Source organism: Lissotriton vulgaris, chromosome 4_1 (genome assembly GCF_964263255.1).
Source record: "Lissotriton vulgaris chromosome 4_1, aLisVul1.2, whole genome shotgun sequence".
In the NCBI taxonomy this organism is placed as follows: Eukaryota; Metazoa; Chordata; class Amphibia; order Caudata; family Salamandridae; genus Lissotriton; species Lissotriton vulgaris.
In genome coordinates, this window is record NC_141691.1 from 2,116,440,331 (window position 1) to 2,116,462,092 (window position 21,762).

Consider the following 21,762-nt stretch of genomic DNA (forward strand, 5'->3'; position numbering starts at 1 on the left):
TCCTGGCTCGTCAGCGAAGACCCCCGACGCCTGTAAGACTTGTGCAGCCGCAGCCATTGTGGCTAGGTAACTTCGGCATTTCGGTGCCTGCATAGCCTCCTTACTTAAGGGTCCTGAGTCCCTCGCTTCCGACTTGCCTTATCGGGTCCGCCCGAGACCACTAAAACTTTCCGTGCCCTCGGGCACTTGTTTTAATTGTGCACTTTAAGTATTTTCCTAAGAGTTTTGTTCTGTGCTTAGTACCCTGTCGTCATAAAGAGTACAGGGCTGTTGTGATTCTAATAAATATACTGTTTATTTTCATAACACTTGTGTGGTGTCCTTTCACTTGGTGTTCAAGGGGTATGTGATGGTATAACAGCTGGCTTAACACGCCCTCTAGAGTTTAGCCCGAAGACTGCTCGTATCCACGCTTCTAGGATAGCTGGTCTAAGGTTGACTTACAACCAATCACCATAAGGGTCGTTTGGACCGATGCATAGTGGTCGCTAGAATAGCGAACGCTGCATATCGGGCCAACTTCTCACATTGGTGGCAGCGGTTGGGATTTGAGCTTGCTGTTGTTCTACCACGCGTATCCTAAGAATATCTTGTGAAAGATCGCATAAGTACTCCAGGTACATATAACTTAGCTTAGAATACTCTGAGTTCTACTGAACCAGCTGTTGTAGCTCCTCAAGGCTTAGCACACCTTGGCTACAACTCTTAGCAAGAGATCAATAGGTAAACATATAGTGTAGGTAGGTGCATCACTTACACCACACTAGAAGCAGCATTTCAGACAAAGGAGGAAACTCTGAGTCTCCCCTGGTGTCAGTGGACCTTCCACAGGTCACCTCCAGATATGCTGCACTTAGCTTCCACGAGATGCGACAGATCTGTACGTCTCGGAAGCTAAAACAGGGTGCAAACCCTACCATTCAGTTTCTGATTGGTCTCTTGGAGACTTATGATGCAAGGAGGGCGGGTAACACCGACCCTTCTCATCCAGAAGTGGATATGCCCCCCCTCGAGGGAACCCGAGGTGACCCTGACCTTATCCATCTCTCCGCGGAAGGTGAAGAGGAGGACGAGGAGCCAGAGACATCTGGGGACGAGGCAGACAAAGGTCCAGTCATAGTTAGCCAGCTAACCCAGGACAACTTAAGCCGGCACGAGAATGGTACTAGGAGACCCCTGGGGCCTCTCTCGGGCCAGCTAAACATTGGGAACGGACGAGTTAGATCTCTGTCGAGAGGCTCTAACAGATCCGTTCGAACCAATGGCTCTCGAGGCTCTGCTCGAAGAAGGATGACATCCCCTCAGAGGAGAGTGTACGAAGCGAAGGAGCGGGAAGTCAATCTGCGGATCGAAAGGGAAGAACTTGCCCTAGCCAAAGAAAGACTCGCCTTTGCTAGAGAGCAAGAATTAAGTGGGACAATTCCCAGTGGTGGCAGCATTCCCCCACGGGAACCCAGGAGTTTAGACACTAAGCACCTGAATAGGATAGTGCCCCCCTTTAAGCAAGGGGACGACATCCACAAATGGATTACTGCTTTGGAGCGGGCCTGCACTGTACAGTGCGTCCCCCAGAGTCAGTGGGCAGCTATCTTGTGGCTCTCCTTTGAAGGTAAAGGTAGAGATAAGCTCCTCACTACTAGGGTCGAGGATGCTAACAATTACCAGGTCCTGAAGAACACACTGATTGATGGGTTCGGCCTAACCACTGAACAGTACAGGTTGCTGTTCAGGGATACCCAGAAAACTCAGTCTCAGGACTGGTCTGATTTCGTTGATTGTGCCACTAAGGCTTTGGAGGGCTGGTTGCTGGGCAGTAAGGTTACTGATTACACTGGATTGTATAATTTGATCATGCGAGAACAGATCTTAAACAATTGTCAGAACCAGTTGTTGCATCAGCACCTTGTCGACTCGGATCTGACCTCTCCCCAAGAATTGGGAAAGAAGGCAGACAGATGGGTCAGAACAAGGGTTAAGCAAAACCAGGGCCAGAACCAGGGTGGTCAGAAGAAAGCAGACCAGAAGGGTAAAGATTCGAAAGGGGAACAAACTGACCAGAAGTCTTCGACAGGTCCCCAACAACCCAAAGAGGGGGGGGGGGTCAGGCTTCCCAGAAGAAGAAGAATCAAGAAGGCCAATCGAAAAGGTGGTGCCAATACTGTAAAAGTAAAACTCACTGGTTCAGTGAGTGCACCAAGAAAGGAGGGCAGACCCCTGCTACTGCAGCCCCTAAGGCACCTGTGCCCCCTAGTACAGCCAGCAGTAGTAGTAGTAGTGCGCCTCCCAATGGACTAGTTGGGTTAACCTTGGGTTCTGAGGGGTGTGACAACTTAGTTGGTACGCTCACTCAGGCTGTCCTTGTCTGTACAGGGGATGTGGATGTATCCCCTGATGTCAGTCCCAATACTTTGGGCAAATACCGACAGACGCCTTTAATTAATGGAAGAATGGCTCAGGACTATAGGGACACGGGTGCCAGCGGCACCATGGTGACGCCTAACTTTGTGGACCCTGGACAGATCATGCCAGGTACAGATTTCCTGGTGACCAATGCCAGCAACGTCACTACCAGTCATAGTTTGGCGATTGTTGCTTTCTCCTTGGGAGGGGTAAATGGCCAGAAAAAGGTTGTTGTTAGTTCAGACCTCCCCGTGGATTGTTTGTTGGGCAATGATTTGGAGTCATCACAATGGTTGGAAGTGGAGCAACGGACTCACATGGAGATGTTAGGCTTGCCAGCACATGTGTTTGCTGTGACCAGGTCACAGGTCAGACGATGAGGTTCCGTGACGATTGTAAGTGGTGTTTTCGACTCGCACGAATATGGTCGAGTCTGGTATCTATGAACCCCAAATGACGAGTTTAGTGGGTGTACGCAGTTTCGCTGTGCTAACCTAAACCGTTCGTCTGTTATGTGGGTTTTTCTATCTGTACCCATGGGTTCCATCTTAGATACGGCATCCATTTTGTCTCTTGCCCTCAAGTAGCCAGCGAACGGACGTTGTCCGCTTCGCGACCCTGGGACTCCCAAGATATTTGCTTTGATGCCTGTAGCTCGTGTTTCCCGATACCTCCCCTTTTACACCCTTTCCAATCTCCCCACTGTTTCCATCTTCCTCTGCACCTGTCCTTGTTCCTTCTTCGATCTGTTTTACTGCTGATTGGAATGTACTAATGGTGGAAGATTTTGTCTCTTGCCCTCAAGTAGCCAGCGAACGGACGCGACCCTGGGACTCCCAAGATATTTGCGGAAGACACATGTTCTTTGAAAGTGTCTTTATGACGAGGGGGATGATACTGTAAGGCAGAAGGCCCCGCTCGAGGCTCATCTCGCCGTGCCGGTTTATTGTCTCAGCCGTGCATCTCATTAGGCACGTCCCTTTGATGTTTCCGCACTTATGTTCCGGACCTTGAATGTATCAAAGTGACCAAAGCGACCCCTCTGGGGGATAATCATGGGAACCGAGTCGTAAACCTTTGTGTACGATGTAAACCTATGGGAGAATTCTGTATAAAAGGAGCGATCCACAGAACCAATTTGAAGCAGTCTCCCCGAACTACACTCGTTGTACTTCCTGTGACTTCTGTGTTTCCCTGCAGCAAATAAACCTTGAATCTTTGACGCCGAAGGAAGTGTCCCATGTCTCTGTGATTCGTACGCCGGAGCAGGTTACCCACGAAGGTTTCAGGTGTTGTCCCCTGGCACCGCTGGGTCTTAAATAACCCAGTCCTTCAGTTGGCGCCCAACGTAGGGCTGCCTCAGTGGTACCGGTCCAAGCCCGACGATCGTGAGGAACTTCGTGTGAAATCTCCGAGGGAAGGTGCACTCCGCTTCATCGATCCTGTTGTCGAAACAAGTGGCCCGAAGACTTTTCCCGCGAAGATTCCCGCCTCCTGACGGCTGCGACGGACTGCTGCCCTGACTGTAGACCTGTTTTGGCGCCTGGCATAGACCTTGGTAGAGCGAGACGATTGACGGGCCTTCCTGGTGACGCCATCGATCCTTGAGTTAAGTATTTGTGGGTCGCTCCCAGAGTTCTTGGTTGTGGTTGCTTAGTTGTTGCATGGTTCCATTGCATTTGTGGTTCTTGGTACTTTGTTGTGTTATTTGACGACTGCAGCCGCCAAAAACCGAGGGTTTTCGCTCTTTGCAGGGACTTGGTAAATCCCGTAACCCTTGACGTTTGTGAAACTCGGCTAGTGTGCAAGATGCCTGGTCGTAGTACTTTATTTAGTTGTTTCAGACGTTGTGGTGCGGATTCCCGACTGGAGGACTCATGTCCGATACCTCCGGTTGGAACTCCAACTTATGAGCTGTACAGCAAACACGGGCTCGGCCCGATTACTTTTAATGATTATTGGATTTGCTATACTAAGAAGGACGGTGTCCTTAGTTGGCCACCTCATGGTAGCTTTGAGACCCCGATCTTAGATAATCTAGAGGCTAAATTGTTTGAGAAAAAGTCAAGGCCGGCCATGTTTGATGCCTTTCGGTTGTGGCGTAAAGAAGCCCGACAGAAAGAGATCAGACAGACTAAACGAAATCAGAGAGATGGTGTTGCTGCCATTGTAAAGAAAGCAGAGCAATTTCAGCGTGACAAGGAGGTTAAGGAAAAGGAAGTGTTTGATAGGCTACAGCGTATGACTATAGATAAATGTTATCCTGTTCTGCCTACGGAGTCGGATAAGAAGGAAGATTTAGTTGAGGATCCTTTAATGTCCTATCTTATGAAGTCGCCACCTCCGTATGTACAGGGTGCCGCAGCTCCTGTGGTTCCCCCTGTACCTTCTCCTACACCTATTCCTCAACCTGTTCCTCAACCTGCACCCGTTCTTCCGACTGTTTCTGCTCCTTTGCCTGTTGCTATTCCTACTGCTCCTCCACTTCCACATACTCTTGCTCCCGCTACTGCTCCTGCTCTGTTAACTCCTGCTGTCGCTTCTGTTTCTACTCCTTCACTTGTTAGTCCTTTGTGCTATACTTCTCCCTTTACTCGTAGTCGTACTTCTCCTCTTGCGGCTAGCTTCTTTCATTCTCTCGGACCTGTTCTTGGGTCCGCTGGTTCAGATGGTCCTCAGAGACGTAGTCAGCTTCCCGGTAACAGGGAACGTGCTTCGCTATATAATATGGCGATGGGTTGGATGACGCATCCCCTTAGAAATCCACCATGTATTGTACTTGATACGTTTTGTCAATTCAATGTACCGACCCAAAGGTACGTGTTCGAGGAAATGTGTAAGGTCCTTCGTGATCAGATATCGGCTGATGCACCTGACGAGGTGCTGACCGCTTTGTCTGATCTACAGCTTCAGTTCTCGAACGGACTCATAGTGGATACCAACGTTCGACGTGCTGTTGAGAGGTTGCTATCTTTTCGCCCCACTCCTATACCTCAAGCCCTGTTTGTTGAGGATGTTGAAAGACAATTAGATGAGTCTGGTCAGTTTCCCATGCGAGAGGTTCCACCTGTGTGGATGCCAGCTAATCCTGGGGCTCAACCCCCGGTATTGGCGCATTTCCAGAGAGTGTGGATACATCTCCCATGGAAACGCTCAGAAGTGTTGCAGGTGAAGCAATCTTTGCCTGACCCTCGCAAAAATCCTGCGGGGTATTACAAGGAATTGTCGCAGCTCGTAGACGCTACGATAATGAATCTTGCCGATATTGGCATGCTGTTTGGCAATGTTGTACCGCAACCGGTATGGGCTAAGATTCGTCAGGAAAATCATCCAAATGAATTAGGTGGTGATTGGGCTGCCATTATAGCGGCGGATGGTTTACAAACTGGTGGTGCTAAACCCGAGCAGATGATTGCTGCTCTCCCGCAAAGAATAATCACGCTAATGAAAACTCTTATGCCAGCTGTGAGGGTGAATTGGGACAAATTGTCAGCCTGTAGACAGAAGAAGGACGAGAGTGTCTCCGACTTCTTTACGAGATTTGAGGAGGCATTCATTGATCATAGTGGTCAGGATATGGGCACTGAGGGTGGTCAACGGTTATTCGTGGACAAATTTGTCTCTAACTTATTGCCCGATTTGAGCAATAAATTGAAAAACTCTGAAAGTGCGTGGGCTGTTTCTACCTCGGCTCAAATATTGGCCACAGCACAATATTATGAGAACAGAGAGAAAGAGGAGAATGACCGTGCTGATAAAAAGACGAAAGAGCTTAAAACTAAAGTGTTGTTACAGCAAGCGTATCCTCCACGTTCGAATCAGAATGCTTCACAACAAAATAGATCACAGTCGCAATCTAATCGATCACAATCTCGAAATGACTCCTCTTCCCAAAGATCTTTGTTAGGGTACAATCAATGTGCCTATTGTAGACAGGAGGGTCATTTGAAATTCAATTGCCCTGTTCTAAATGATCGTAATGGTGGTAACTCCTCAAGAGGGGGTCGTGGTGGTTCTCAGCAGACATCACGCGGTAGGGGTCGTGGTGCTCAAAATGACCGTTCAGATAACTCATCAAATTCTAATAACTGTTTCGATCAACGTGGATCATCGCAAGGACGATCTGCGCAGTACAATGTAGACGATTATTACGTCGATCAGGGAACTGACGACAGTAATTACTAGGACAGCCATAGACAAGGAGAGGGAGTGGTATCAGTTCCGGTTGATCAGAGAGGGCCTTACGTCGCAGTTGCTACATCGGGCGTCGTTGAGCCTTTTCTGTTGGACACTGGTGCAGCGAAAAGTTCTATTATGCATTCGAAACTCCCTGGCGCACCTTTGTCTGGCTTAACAAATGTTTCCGTTGGATTCTCTGGCGCCCCCGTTAGCAATCCAGTTTCGCGCCCTTTGCCCCTTACAATTGGGCCTCGTGAGCTTCAAGCTCCGTTGATTTTGACTACTGGTTGTGGTGAAAATCTTTTGGGCCTGGATTTGCTTAAACGTTTGTATGCAACTTTGTATTGTTCTCCTGCGGGTGTTAAGCTTACGTTGGGAGAGAGGGTTGTCTCTCCTATGTACTTGTCTCTCGATAAGCTTCCACCGGAATTGAGTTCTCTTCCTACGTCTTTGTGGGCAACAGGTCCCAATGATGTGGGCCTGCTTGACATCTCTCCCCATGTTGTTCAGCTGAAATCTAATGTGCGGTTGCCACGTATTCCCCAGTATCGTATCTCTCTTGATGGTGAACGAGCACTGTTAGCGATCATTTATGATCTGATCGAGAAAGACGTTATTGAGGAAACGCGGGGAAACGTGTGCAACAGCCCTGTACTGCCCATTCTCAAACGTACTGATCCTTCGAAACCACCTGTTTATCGTTTTGTTATCAATTTACGGGAGGTAAATAAAATTGTGATTCCTCAGTTCCCCGTTGTGCCTGACATCACGGCACTACTGACTCTGATTCCAGCTTCTGCATCTTGGTTTTCGGTGATTGATATGAAGAATGCGTTCTTCAGCATCCCGATCGCGGAAGAGAGCAGAGACCTTTTCGGTTTCTCTCTTGGTGGACGCAGCTTCCGGTTTAAACGCGCTCCTCAGGGCTACTGTGAGAGTCCATCGATTTACAGTCAAGCCTCGAAGGGTCAACTGGATGCGTTTATGTTGCCGGCTGGTGCCGCCTTAATCCAATACGTCGATGACTTATTGGTAGCTGCGGATACTCAGGACATTTGCAAAATTGCTACGGTGTCATTGCTACAACATCTCTGCGATTTACATCACAAGGTGTCACCTTCTAAACTCCAATATTGTTGTCAAGAAGTAACCTATCTAGGTCACTTATTGTCAAAGGAGGGAAGACGGTTGACCCCAGAGAGAATTGCAGCAATTGCGCGAATGGCTGTGCCAACAACCCAAAGAGATGTGCGTGCCTTTCTAGGTATCACGTCGTACTGCAGGCAATGGATTCCAAATTTTTCATTGCTAGCGAAACCATTGGTGGCTCTTACGTGCAAGGATGTTTCAACTCCTTTACCATGGACGGAAGAATGTCAGAAAAGTTTTTCTGAATTGCGTGATTCATTGTGTTCGGCCCCTGTGTTAGGTACTCCTGATTACAGTAAGCCATTCACATTGTATGTTCACGAGAGGGAAGGTTGTGCTTTGAGTGTCTTAACGCAACCTTTTGGTGGTAAGCAACGTCCATGTGCATATTTTTCCTCGACCTTGGACCCGGTAGCTAGAGCATTGCCGAGTTGTTTGAGAGCAACAGCGGCAGCCGCCGTGTCCATCCGACAATCAGCAGGATTGGTCATGGATAATATGCTTACGGTGATGGTTCGCATGCAGTTGATACTCTTTTGAATCGTACGAAAACTCAGCACTTGACGAGTGCGAGATTGTCTGGGTACGAGTTGACGTTGCTGGCGAGTCATATTCAGATAAAACGTTGCAATGTTCTGAATCCGGCGACTTTGTTACCAATTAGCTCAGAGTCAGATGAAATAGCAGAACACGACTGTTATTTGCGAACAGAAGAGGAAACAAAAGGTCGAGTGGACCTTAAAAACACTCCTTTGGAAGATCCAGATGGAACGCTGTATGTGGATGGTTCATGTTTTAAATTGCCAAATGGTGATGTTACTACTGCGTATGCTGTTGTAACATTGAATACTGTTGTTGAGGCTGCAAGATTAAATCAGAATTCTGCCCAAGCTGCAGAACTGATCGCTCTCACTAGAGCGTGTGTGTTAGCGAAAGGGAAACGTGTGAATGTGTTTACCGACAGCCAATATGCGTTTGGCGTCGCCCATAGCTTCGGACGGTTGTGGAGAGAGAGAGGTTTTCTGACATCGCATGGTACGAAGATTCAGCATGGTCAGCTTGTGAATGATCTTTTGGATGCACTTACGTTGCCTAAGCAGGTAGCGATTGTTAAATGTAGTGCGCATCGTAAGGTGACGGATGATGTTGGACGTGGTAATGCGTTTGCGGATGAGACTGCTAAGGAGACTGCCCGGAACCTTAGCACTCGAATGTACGTGACGAGTTCGGTTAGGTGGCCTACAGAGTCGAGTATGTGTGAAGACACTATCGAGAGTGTGAAAGCAATTCAGAATGAGGCCACCAAGACTGAAAAGACGAAGTGGAAAGAAAGTACGGGAAAGTTGGATGCGAATGGTTGTTGGATTGATTTGTCAGAACAGAAGAGATGGATGTTGCCGGATGCGTATGTGCTGGCTGTTGTGACAATGGCACATGGGTTAGCACATATTAGCGTGAAAGGTATGTGTAAGCTGTTGTCTCCTGTGTGGAAGAATGATGGTATCACGAAATGTGCTGAACGATTGGTTAAGAATTGTATGGTATGTATGTTGTACAATCCTGGTAAGGGAACCCCAACTCCTCCTGGTAGTTTTGCTCCCCCTTCATGTCCCTTTGAGGTGATCCAACTAGACTTCATCCATATGGGGCGATGCAATAACCTGAAATACGTTTTAGTTGTGGTTTGCGCATTCTCCCGATGGATTGAAGCCTATCCTCTTAAGGACAACACTGCTTTGTCAACTGCAAAAATCCTACTGAAGGAATACTTTCCTCGGTACGGAATGCCTCGGGTTGTATGGTCGGATAACGGAAGTGAGTTTGTGGGGAGTGTGATGAAGAGTGTGTGTAAGGGCCTTGGAATTAATCAAAAATTCCATAGCGCCAATCATCCCCAGTCAGCTGGTTTGGTTGAAGGGTATAACGGCACCCTTAAACTGAAGCTAGCGAAGATTCAGGCTACGACTGGTCTCTCGTGGCCTGATGCTTTACCCTTAGCATTACTGTCAACAAGGGCAACCGTACACTCCCGAGTAGGGCTCAGTCCCTATGAAATAGTGTTCGGTCGTCCTGCGAATGTTTGGGGGGTCCCTAGACCGGGTGTGTTCTGTGATCTTGAGTATCCAATGTTGATTGATTACCTTCATGATCTGACTGCTAAACTGAGGTTAATTCACCAACAGGTTTACGAAGCATTGCCGACGCAGACGGAGGGTCCAGGCCACCAGCTCCAGCCCGGAGACTGGGTGGTGACGCGCAACTTTACGCGCAAGAAGAATTTGGAGCCCAGATTCACTGGACCCTACCAGGTCCTCCTTGCCACGAGAACTGTTGTTCGTCTAGAGGGTCGAAAAAACTGGGTGCATGCCACCCATACGAAGAAAGTCCCTATTCCGTTGCCGGCAGACTCGTGGGTGAGGAGAGGCATTGCTTCAACTGAATCCGAAGGATTGCCGGCGTTTGTACCTTTTAGCGACGCACAACCTGTCGGAGAATCCTCAGTGCAGCAGAAAGACACTTTTGAACATTTGTCACCAAAAGACTCAAGACCAGAACATTCGACTGATCAACAGAATGCTGTCTCTTCAACGGATCCTTTGTTTGACGAACAGACACGTCCTGGGAAAACTCGATACTTTTTGCGATCCAGCACTAAAGACTAATAAAAGATCCTGTTCTGTCCCTTGACAACTGCATTATCCCGTTTTCCACGATCAGTTTGAACACTCGTATCATTGTAATTATTTTGTATATATATATATATTGAGTTTCGTTCCTCATATTTTTGCTTCCAAAGCTGAGAGACATTTTGCATATACATAATTGTGAATAAAGGCCGTAGGGCCGCGCGTGTACTTCCTTCTGGTTAGTAGGTCTTGACACTAGGTTAAAGACCGTCGGTACCTGGGAACTCCTAGGGATTGACTACTGCTACACAGAACGAAGTGCGTCAAGAAACGTTGCGGACGGTCATAGGGGATGGCGTTTTCAAAGCTGATGGACTTGGAAGAAGCTCAGGCGCAAAGGTTCAAGCTACAACAACTTAGTCGTACCAAATGTTTTATGTTTCAAATATTTGTACTGCTTTTGACTGTTTCTGCACTATTGGCGGGTGGGGTGTATTACACGATGTCTTACTTCTTATCTTCTGCCATACCTACTCCTACTCCTGACCCTAAACTTACCTCCACTGCATCTCCTCATTCCTTCCATATCTTACCTGAACACGAGCAGGCTAGACGTGCAGAATTCCGCAATAATTCCTTTATTCAGCTCCTTCACCAGCACCAGTTAGTGGTTAGCACTACTAATTGTTGGGTGTGTGGGTTGATGCCACATACCACGGATAAGGGAATTCCATATCTGGTGTTACCGTATAGTTCCCAGGGGTCCGCTCGAGCATTTCAAACAATGTTTCGAAGCGCACTAGATTCTTACCCCAATCGAGAGCCACGTTCTCCCTACTTTGGCCTTGGCTCGTATCACAAGCCTTTGTCTATAGCGATAGAAGACTTAGATAGAGATATCTATGAGCCGTCGCTCATCCCAGAGGAAGAGGTACAAGCCTATAGAGTCCTGAGTAAGGTTGAGTATAGTGCGCTCACGAGTGATAAACAGCTTAAAAGCTCGCCTCCGATATGGGTCGTACCCCATAGGTGTGGGCGGAAAATCCGTTTCGCTCGCGGATTTTGCGGATTTTCGGGAAATTCGCAATCCGCGAGATTCGCGAATCTCCCGCAAAATCCGCAAATCCGCGAGCAGCGGATTTTGCTCGCACTGCTCGCACTGTTCGCGTGAGTTCGCGGCTTCCCAGTACAACTTCGCGCCCCGCGAATAAGTGCAAAATTGCAGAAATACGATCTAATCAAAACTGAAACTACTTACCAGGTTCAAAAGTTCAGGCTCATCATTAGTAGCCATTTCCTGTAGTGCTTGCTGAGGGGCCCCTCCAGAGTTCAGTTGCCAGTTGCAACTATTATGTGACCCTGCTCTGAACCTCAGAATAGTTACACATATGCCACAAAGGTCCTGAATTACAGCTAAGGGAGACAAGCAGGAGCCAGGCTGGCAGTTCAAATCCATTAATCAGCCCCTAATTCATTATTGTCAGTTGGGGCAGGGCAGGTGTTGTAACTAATTTTGCAACAATGAAAGCACTTAGCAAGTGCAAAAGTTCACTAATCAGGAAGCACTAAGGAAGCAGGTGCCAGCTAAAAAAATATTCTGTGACACATTAATCAGCCCCAAATTAATTCAGGTCACTTGAGGCAGGGAAGGTGTGCTTGCGTTGCCACAATAATGTACACTGACTGGACAACCAGAGGGTGCTGTGATGAAACAGAGGGTGGCATGGGTGGGCCAGAGGGTGGCATGAGTAGTCAGAGAGTGGCGGTGGTGACAGAGAGTGGCAGTGATGAAGAAGAGTGTCCCAAACAGGCTGGACACGTAGAAACAACAAGTTCGCGAAACTTGCGACCCGACAGGTAAGTTCGCAATTTGCGACATTGTACAAAACCCTCGCGAACTGGCAGAAACCCGCGCAAACACAAAAAAAAAAAATCCGCAAATTCGCGAGAATTCGCGGATTTTGCCGATTGCGAGTTCGCAAATCCGCAAAATTCGCGAACGCGAGATTCGCAAAATTCGCCCATGCTTAGTACCCCACATTGGTAATTTTTGTCTAATGGGTCGTGGCCGAAAATCGAAAGCCCGACTTGGAGAGAGTGCTTGCACTGAAAATTACATGCTGCCGATGGTCTCGTCCCCTGTGTTTCTGGCTGCCAAGGGTACATACTTCGTCTGCCATGATCGTGCGTATGCATGGTTGCCCTCCGACTTTGTGGGCTCATGTTTTATCGCAAATTTGTTGCCTCCGACGTTCACTGTAGATGCAGACTATCACAAAACTAGAGTTGTGAGAGGTGTAATTAGCGAAGAGGACACTGCCGGTCAAGAGGCAGGAGACTTTTTCAAGGGTTTCCTTCCGTTTTGGGGACCTATGGTTAATAGTAGGAACCTGAGACAGTTGACTCGAGTGGTAGAATCGACAGCTAATATTACTGCCAGTGCCCTTGGTAATATCACCACAGAACTTCAGGCGGATAGACTCATGATGTTACAAAACCGTATGGTTTTAGACGTGATCTTAGCAGATCGAGGTGGGGTATGTAAGGTGATCCATTCAAGCTGCTGTATTTTCATTCCAGATAACGCTCCGACTGTCTATCAAGCCATCTCAAAGTTGCATAAGATCTCTGAATCCATACACGTGGATGTAGGGGATTGGACGCTACTTGGGTGGTTTGGGGCCTGATGTCGACTTGGGGTTGGAAGATTCTGATGATTATCGGAGTTGTTGTGGTGTTCCTGTTCACGTGCTGCCTTTGTGTGCAGTCCGGTCCTGCCTTATGTGGCCTCTGTGCTACAACGTGTATAAGACAGCCGCCTGTTACCAAGAGAGCTCGGTTGGACAGATCTATGCTACAGCAACATCTAGATGGTCTGATGAATATCGAGTATGATTCCGACTAGTGCTTGCCTACATGAGGGCAAAAGGAGCGTCTGAGGTTCCGTGACGATTGTAAGTGGTGTTTTCGACTCGCACGAATATGGTCGAGTCTGGTATCTATGAACCGCAAAGGACGAGTTTAGTGGGTGTACGCAGTTTCGCTGTGCTAACCTAAACCGTTCGTCTGTTACGTGGGTTTTTCTATCTGTACCCATGGGTTCCATCTTAGATACGGCATCCATTTTGTCTCTTGCCCTCAAGTAGCCAGCGAACGGACGTTGTCCGCTTCGCGACCCTGGGACTCCCAAGATATTTGCGGAAGACACATGTTCTTTGAAAGTGTCTCTATGACGAGGGGGATGATACTGTAAGGCAGAAGGCCCCGCTCGAGGCTCATCTCGCCGTGCCGGTTTATTGTCTCAGCCGTGCATCTCATTAGGCACGTCCCTTTGATGCCTGTAGCTCGTGTTTCCCGATACCTCCCCTTTTACACCCTTTCCAATCTCCCCACTGTTTCCATCTTCCTCTGCACCTGTCCTTGTTCCTTCTTCGATCTGTTTTACTGCTGATTGGAATGTACTAATGGTGGGAAGATGGGTTTTTACAGTTGGGAACCGCCAAATGTTTCCGCACTTATGTTCCGGACCTTGAATGTATCAAAGTGACCAAAGCGACCCCTCTGGGGGATAATCATGGGAACCGAGTCGTAAACCTTTGTGTACCATGTAAACCTATGGGAGAATTCTGTATAAAAGGAGCGATCCACAGAACCAATTTGAAGCAGTCTCCCCGAACTACACTCGTTGTACTTCCTGTGACTTCTGTGTTTCCCTGCAGCAAATAAACCTTGAATCTTTGACGCCGAAGGAAGTGTCCCGTGTCTCTGTGATTCGTACGCCGGAGCAGGTTACCCACGAAGGTTTCAGGTTTTGTCCCCTGGCACCGCTGGGTCTTAAATAACCCAGTCCTTCAACGATGCCCCACTGAACAGGTGCTGGATCCTGGAACGACGGACCAGACACCTCCCAAGAAGAAGAGCAGTCGGGTTAAGGCCTCGCCTTCCCCCTTGCCCCAGGTCGAGGATCAAGTCTCAGAGGAGGCTGACCTCCAGGAATTGCGGGAAACTGAACCTAAAGAACTCAAACTTGATCAAGTTGAGTTTCTGGGCTCAGGGGGACCCACACGAGAAGACCTGGGGAAGGACCAGTTAGACTGCCCTTCCCTTGAACCCCTCAGACAGCAGGCTGCTGCTGAGGCTGCTGGGAACGCCACAGGTACCCACAAGGTATACTGGGAAGATGGACTCCTGTACACTGAGGCAAGAGACCCCAAGCCTGGCATGACCAGAAGGCTGGTTATCCCCTTGTCTCAGCGTGGTTTCCTCCTTACCTTGGCCCACGAGATTCCCTTAGCAGGACACTTAGGCCAGACGAAGACGTGGGACAGGCTTGTCTCGCACTTTCACTGGCCTCACATGAACGAAGATACCAAGGAGTTTTGTCGCTCCTGTGTCACTTGCCAAGCCAGTGGTAAGTCAGGTGGCACGACAAAGGCCCCCCTTATATCAATGCCTGTGGTGGGGGTGCCCTTTGAACGGGTGAGGATTGACATTGTCGGTCCCATGGAACCACCAACAGCATCAGGGCACAAGTTTATACTGGTGGTAGTGGATCATGCCACCAGGTATCCTGAAGCTATTCCCCTTAGGACCACTACAGCCCCTGTGGTGGCAAGAGCCCTAATTGGAGTATTTTCCAGAGTGGGCTTCCCTAAGGAGGTCGTCTCCGACAGAGGTGCAAACTTCGTGTCGAGCTACTTAACTGCTATGTGGAAGGAATGTGGTGTCAACTACAAGTTCCCTACACCCTTTCAACAGGACCCTAAAAGGGATGATTCATGGACTACCTGAAAAGCTTCGGCGTAGATGGGACGTCCTGATTCCCTGCCTTTTATTCGCTTACAGGGAAGTCCCACAGAAGGGGGTTGGCTACAGCCCTTTTGAACTTTTGTACGGGCATCCTGTAAGAGGACCCCTGTGTTTGTTGAAGGAAGGATGGGAGAGACCTCTCAAAAAGCCTGCAACCAGCATAGTGGACTATGTGCTTGGTCTCCGCTCGCGGATGGCTGAGTACATGGAGAAGGCATCCGAAAACCTTAAGGCCAGCCAAGAACTCCAGAAAGCTTGGCATGACCAAAAGGCTGTCTTGACTGTTTATCAGCCCGGACAGAAGGTGTGGGTGTTGGAGCCAGTGACCCCAGCAGCACTCAAGGACAAATGGTCCGGGCCCTACACCATCCTGGAGAAAAAGGGAGAGGTCACCTACCTGGTAGACCTTGGAACTCCCCGGAGCCCCCACAGGGTGCTCCATGTCAACAGGCTCAAAGCATATGTCGACAGGAAGGACATGAGTTTGCTCATGGCCATAGATGAGGGACAGGAGGAGGAGAGTGACCCTCTCCCCGACCTGCTCACTCAGAATCCTGACGATGGATCGGTAGATGGTGTTGTCTTTTGTGGCAGCCTCTCCGAACATCAACAGGAGGATTGTAAACAGGTTCTTCAATCCTTCCAGCATATGTTCTCTCTAACACCCAGTCAGACCAATTGGTGTACCCATGAGGTCGACACTGGTGACAGCTTGCCCGTCAAGAGTAAAATTTACAGGCAGCCCGATCACGTTGGAGACTGCATCAAAAGTGAAGTGCAGAAAATGTTGGAGCTGGGAGTCATTGAACCCTCGGACAGCCCCTGGGCTAGTCCCGTAGTTCTAGTGCCAAAACCTCACACCCCGGGCGGTAAGAAAGAGATGAGGTTCTGCGTAGACTACAGGGGTCTCAATGCAGTCACTAAGACGGATGCCCACCCAATACCAAGGGCAGACGAGCTTATCTATAGATTGGCTTCGGCCAACTACTTAAGTACGTTTGACCTGACAGCTGGGTATTGGCAAATCAGGCTAGCTGAGGACGCCAAGCCTAAGACCGCATTTTCTACCCTTGGTGGGCATTATCAGTTCGTGGTGATGCCCTTTGGTTTGAAAAATGCACCTGCCACCTTCCAACGGTTGGTGAATCACGTTCTCACTGGGCTGGACGACTTCTGTGCTGCGTATCTAGACGATATCGCTGTCTTTAGCTCCACCTGGGAGGATCACCTGGTCCACCTGCGGAAAGTGTTAGAGGCTCTGCAAGCAGCAGGCCTCACTATCAAGGCTACCAAGTGCCAGATAGGGCAGACACAGGTTGTATACTTGGGCCACCTTGTCGGTGGAGGCCAAGTTCAACCACTGGAGAGCAAGATCCAGTCAATCAGGGACTGGGCTCCTCCAACCACCCAGACTCAGGTTCGAGCTTTCTTGGGCCTGACTGGTTACTACCGAAAGTTCGTCAGAAATTACGGATCGATTGTGACTCCGCTTAATGAGCTGACGAGTAAGAAAATGCCAAAAAAGGTTCAGTGGACAGCGAGCTGTCAAAAAGCATTCGATGACCTAAAACAGGCCATGTACACGGCACCTATCCTCAAGAGTCCAGACTACTCCAAACCATTCATTGTCCAAACAGATGCGTCTGAGTTGGGTGTGGGAGCTGTTCCATCTCAACTGAATTTCGATGGTAATGACCAGCCCATTGCTTTTATAAGCAGACGGCTGACCCCAGAGAGAAAAATTGGTCAGCTATAGAGAGGGAGGCCTTCGCTGTGGTGTGGGCCCTGAAGAAACTGAGGCCATACTTGTTTGGCACTCATTTCAAGATTCAGACCGACAATAAGCCCCTCCTATGGCTAAATCAGATGAAGGGTGAAAACCCCAAACTGCTTAGGTGGTCCATTTCCCTACAGGGGATGGACTTCACAGAGGAGCATAGACCTGGCACTGATCATGGCAATGCAGATGGGCTCTCCAGGTATTTTCACTTAGAACAAGAAGACTCACCTGGTCAAGGTTAGCTTATTGTCCCAACGTTTGGGGGGGGGGGGTCATGTAGAAGAGTAGGGTCTGCAATCCTATGATCACCCGGACTTTTTGCTTTTGTTTCACTGGTTTACGACTCTCTCGGGCTGTGGGCCTGCTAATCAGACCCACAGCCTAGCTGTTCTCTCACTAAATTGATGCGTGTACCTTAGGTGCATTACCCAATTGGAACTGGGCCACCTTGTCAGACCCTGTAACTCAGGGCATCGGTGTACCCAGGGCCTACCAGGGGCTGAAGCATGTATTATGCCACCCCTGGATGGCCATCTAAATCTGACACAACTGGCTGCACGACAGCTGGAGCAACGTAGTGTACTCGCTCGTTGCTTTAGGTATAGTATCCCTATATCTAACCTCACAATGGACAACCGGGTTCCTATCAGTCACTCCTATGGCAGGCCTTGACAATACTGAAGGCAGAGTGCATGGAACCGTGGGAATTGGGCTCTGGCACGAGCCGAGCCCGGTTGCAGCTTGTGGAACCAAGACCCAATGGCTGTTCCATGATAACGCGTATCATATCGGTAACTTCGGTATAGCGTTATCAAGACATGTCGAGTAAGGTGTCATACGAATCGGGATACTGCCCCCTCACCAATTCTGGCGACGAGGTTAGCATTCCGCCCTTCTAGAGGGACACGACATGTACGTAACTGTGAACCCCGGTTAAAGTTAACTAAAGCCTCAGCTCCACAAAATGGATGCTGCCACCACAGACATGAGTCTGACCTCCTGCTGCTGGGAGTCCTTCCAGCGAGGAGAGCTTGGACAAAGGGTTTCCTGTCCAGGGCAGTGTTCGCACCGTCCCAGACAGGGTTTGTGTATTCTGGGTAGGTAGGGCTTCGCGAGAAGGTGACTGCGGAGTGGCACCCCGGTGCTCACTACGCATCTGCCGGTTAGAACCAGTTCCAGGGGCGCGCAGCCCCTGACCTGGGGAAAGTCCGGCAGGGGAGAGGGGTGTAACTACCCCCCTTCCTGGTCCCACCCCTAGGGCAGGACCTAGTCATGTACCCACCCCTTTCTTTAGGATAAAGGCCGGAGCGGGGACCCTTCCAAATTAGATCATCTTTGAATCAAGAATACTTTCTACGAAAGGACTTCGAGACTCTTCTCAAGATTTCTCCCTTGTGGCTAAGGAGTAGTCACCCTGCATCCGCAGGCACCATCTAAGAACTCTGCGGTTTGCTGCAAGTCCTTCCTCAGGAATCCGACTGCCCAGCTCGACGAGAACCGGCTTCCCTGGCACCTCTGACCTCTACCCACGTCGTCAGCTCAGCTGAGATCTGTGGGTACGACGAGACCTCGAGGGACCGGCCATCATCAAAACCTGCACGCTTTCTTAACCAGCACGACCACCGAAGGAATCCTCTGGTGAGTGCTCTGGGGTCCGAGAAGCCCCGACCCTGAGCAGCTCCAGCACCGAAGTGCAGCCTCCCAGCATCTCCACGATCTGCGTGGGGCCCTTCTTCTCTTTGCTGTTCAGCACGTTGTCTGGTCACTAGCCGCTGGCTTGTGCCCTTCTTGACGACACCCGACAAATCAACGCTGCTGGTCTTATTGCTCCAGACTGGCCTTTGCTCCCTTCTGCGAGAGGAGCACCCCGGACCCTCCTGGTCCACTCAAGACGCCATTTTAGGCCCACCACGTGGCCCTGAAATCTGCCAAGGCTTGTTGCCCCAATCCTGGGCCCAGCAACGCCGACAGCATCAACCTTCGTGGGACAGCTCGCACCTCCATCCTGGTCGCCAACAACGCCTCCTGGTCTGTGAGACTGCAGAGCCTAGCGTCGCCCACTCACCTAGTCGAGGTGACGGCCATCCGGTGCCTTCCTGGTACCCTCTGACTACTGGCTAGTAGTACGAACTTGGTCCCCTCTGCTTTCAGGTATCATCGATCTCTGATCCAGGCTTGGATCTCTACGAACTATTCATCACTGGTCGCCGGCCAGCAACTCCTTTTCTTCCGGCTCCTGGCTCGTCATCGAAGACCCCGACGCCTGTAAGACTTGTGCAGCCGCAGCCCTCGTGGCTAGGTAACTTCGGCATTTCGGTGCCTGCATAGCCTCCTTACTCTAGGGTCCCGAGTCCCTCGCTTCCGACTTGCCTTATCGGGTCCGCCCGAGACCACTAAAACTTTCCGTGCCCTCGGGCACTTGTTTTAATTGTGCACTTGAAGTATTTTCCTAAGAGTTTTGTTCTGTGCTTAGTACCCTGTCCTCATAAAGAGTACAGGGCTGTTGTGATTCTAATAAATATACTGTTTATTTTCATAACACTTGTGTGGTGTCCTTTCACTTGGTGTTCAAGGGGTATGTGATGGTATAACAGCTGGCTTAACACACCCTCTAGAGTTTAGCCCGAAGACTGCTCGTATCCACGCTTCTAGGATAGCTGGTCTAAGGTTGACTTACAACCAATCACCATAAGGGTCGTTTGGACCGATGCATAGTGGTCGCTAGAATAGCGAACGCTGCATATCGGGCCAACTTCTCACACAAGGCATCCTGCGGAAGTGCCCAGTAGCCAATGGAAAACCGGCAGCATCCCTAATGGAGAACAGCCTATGGGGGCACCCTTCACCCCGGGATATCAGATATCATCTTATAGGACTCATTAGGTAATCTATGGATACTATGCATCGCCCCCTATGGGACAATGAGCATGATATAGATGCAGCCTTTTGCCAGGGATTACAAGCTTTCTCTGATAGGGCCTGTGCAGTAGCCTGTGGAGACCGCGCAGCATCGTATATGGAGCAGTAAACCTCCTATGGATTCACCCTTCACCCTGGGAAAATGAGCCACACCCTACAGCAAGTACATTGTGACGTACATTGTGACGTATGGAGACCATGCAGCATCCCTTATAGGGAAATAAACCTCCTATGGATGCACAGTTGACCCAGATGGAAGGAGCCGAACCCTGTAAGAAACACCCACTGACCTATGGCGACCCCAAGACATCCTGTATAGCACAGTATACATGCACCCTTCCCCCAGGGTAGCTATTTCCATCCTATAGGAAGAGCCAGTAACCAGTGGAAAACAAGTAGTGTCAGTTATAGGACACACCCTGTGGTTGGAGAGTTCAGCCAGAGAGAAGCAGCTTCACTCTAAGGCAAGCACCAGGATATATGGAAAGTATGCAGCATCCTGTATACAGCAGTGGACACCTATGTAGGCCCCTTGCACACTAGGATCAACACCCTGTGTGAAAGTCCCAGTACGCTATGGGGCACGCGGCATTCCTTATGAAGGACACCCTATGAGCGCGATTCGCCTGGAAAGAAGATGATTCCCCTACACTAGACAGTGCTTTAAATGGGGGTAAAGTAGTGTAGGTACTCATTTAAATATGGCGGGTGGGCGGCCTAGGGGCGGAGCTAAAGGCAAGACTCTTATTAAATTTTATAATAGTTGCAGAATATACCAAAACCCACAAGAAATGTGTTTCTATAAACAGTTTTCAGTTTATAAACTTTATTTCGATTTAAAAATAATCACAAAAGTTATGACAATCCGAGGGTAAAAACCGGGTTAACCGTAACATTAATCACGAGTCGACAAACTTGATTGTACAAGGACATAACACGATCATTTTTTAAATAATAAATAATACAATAAAAGACTAGACCTAAAAACATGCCTGTACTTTACATGATAATAATTTATTCTACTCCTTTTACAATTCACTAAAAAGGAGACTCCAGTTTAATTGACAACTCGTCAAGAGGACCATAGGACACAACATGCATCCATAAACGAATAAAGCATACAGGTACAGAGGATAAGATTAGCTAAACCTTCCCCCAGACCACCGAATCACCCACACCTGGCCCAGAAATGTGGCCGTTGCTATTATAATTGGGCCGTTTGTTGCACTTTTTAGAACACTATACACTTCTCTATAATCTCTAATCCCCAATACTAGACAGGTTTCTATAAACAAAACCGGTTACCTCGGTAAACAAAACGAAAGCCAAACAGTGATATTTTAACACTTCCTTGTGTTGTAATATTACTCTCGCTTTTCTCTCACACAAAACACACAAGCAGGTAAAGAGACAAACCTCGGCAGACACCCACACCAAAGAACCCGGTGGGATTAAAGGCATCACCTCCCATGGCTTTCCTCGTTGCCTGTCTCCGTGCCGCCTCCATTCCTTACAACACAGCATGAGGGGGAACACCCGGATATCATGGGGCTCGGCTCAGGGCTATGAAAGGGCTTTGGGTGCCACAGAGGCAGGCGACCCCCACTAGAGGTCACTGCGCCTACCCTTCATGAGTACCGGTACTCTCCTTGGCAGTAAAGAAGTGCCGGTACTTCGTACCTGTGAGTACCGGCCCATTTAAAGCACTGAGTATAGATGCACCGTTCGCCGAGGGGTAGCAGCCTTCATCCTATAGGAAGCAATCAGTAGCCTATGGAAAGCCTGTAGTATCAGTTATGAGGCTCACCCTATGGCCGCCGCTTCACCAAGACGGAATAATATTCACTCTATAGGCGGCGCCCAGTAACCTATGGAAAGCAGGCAGCGCCCAGGCCCCCC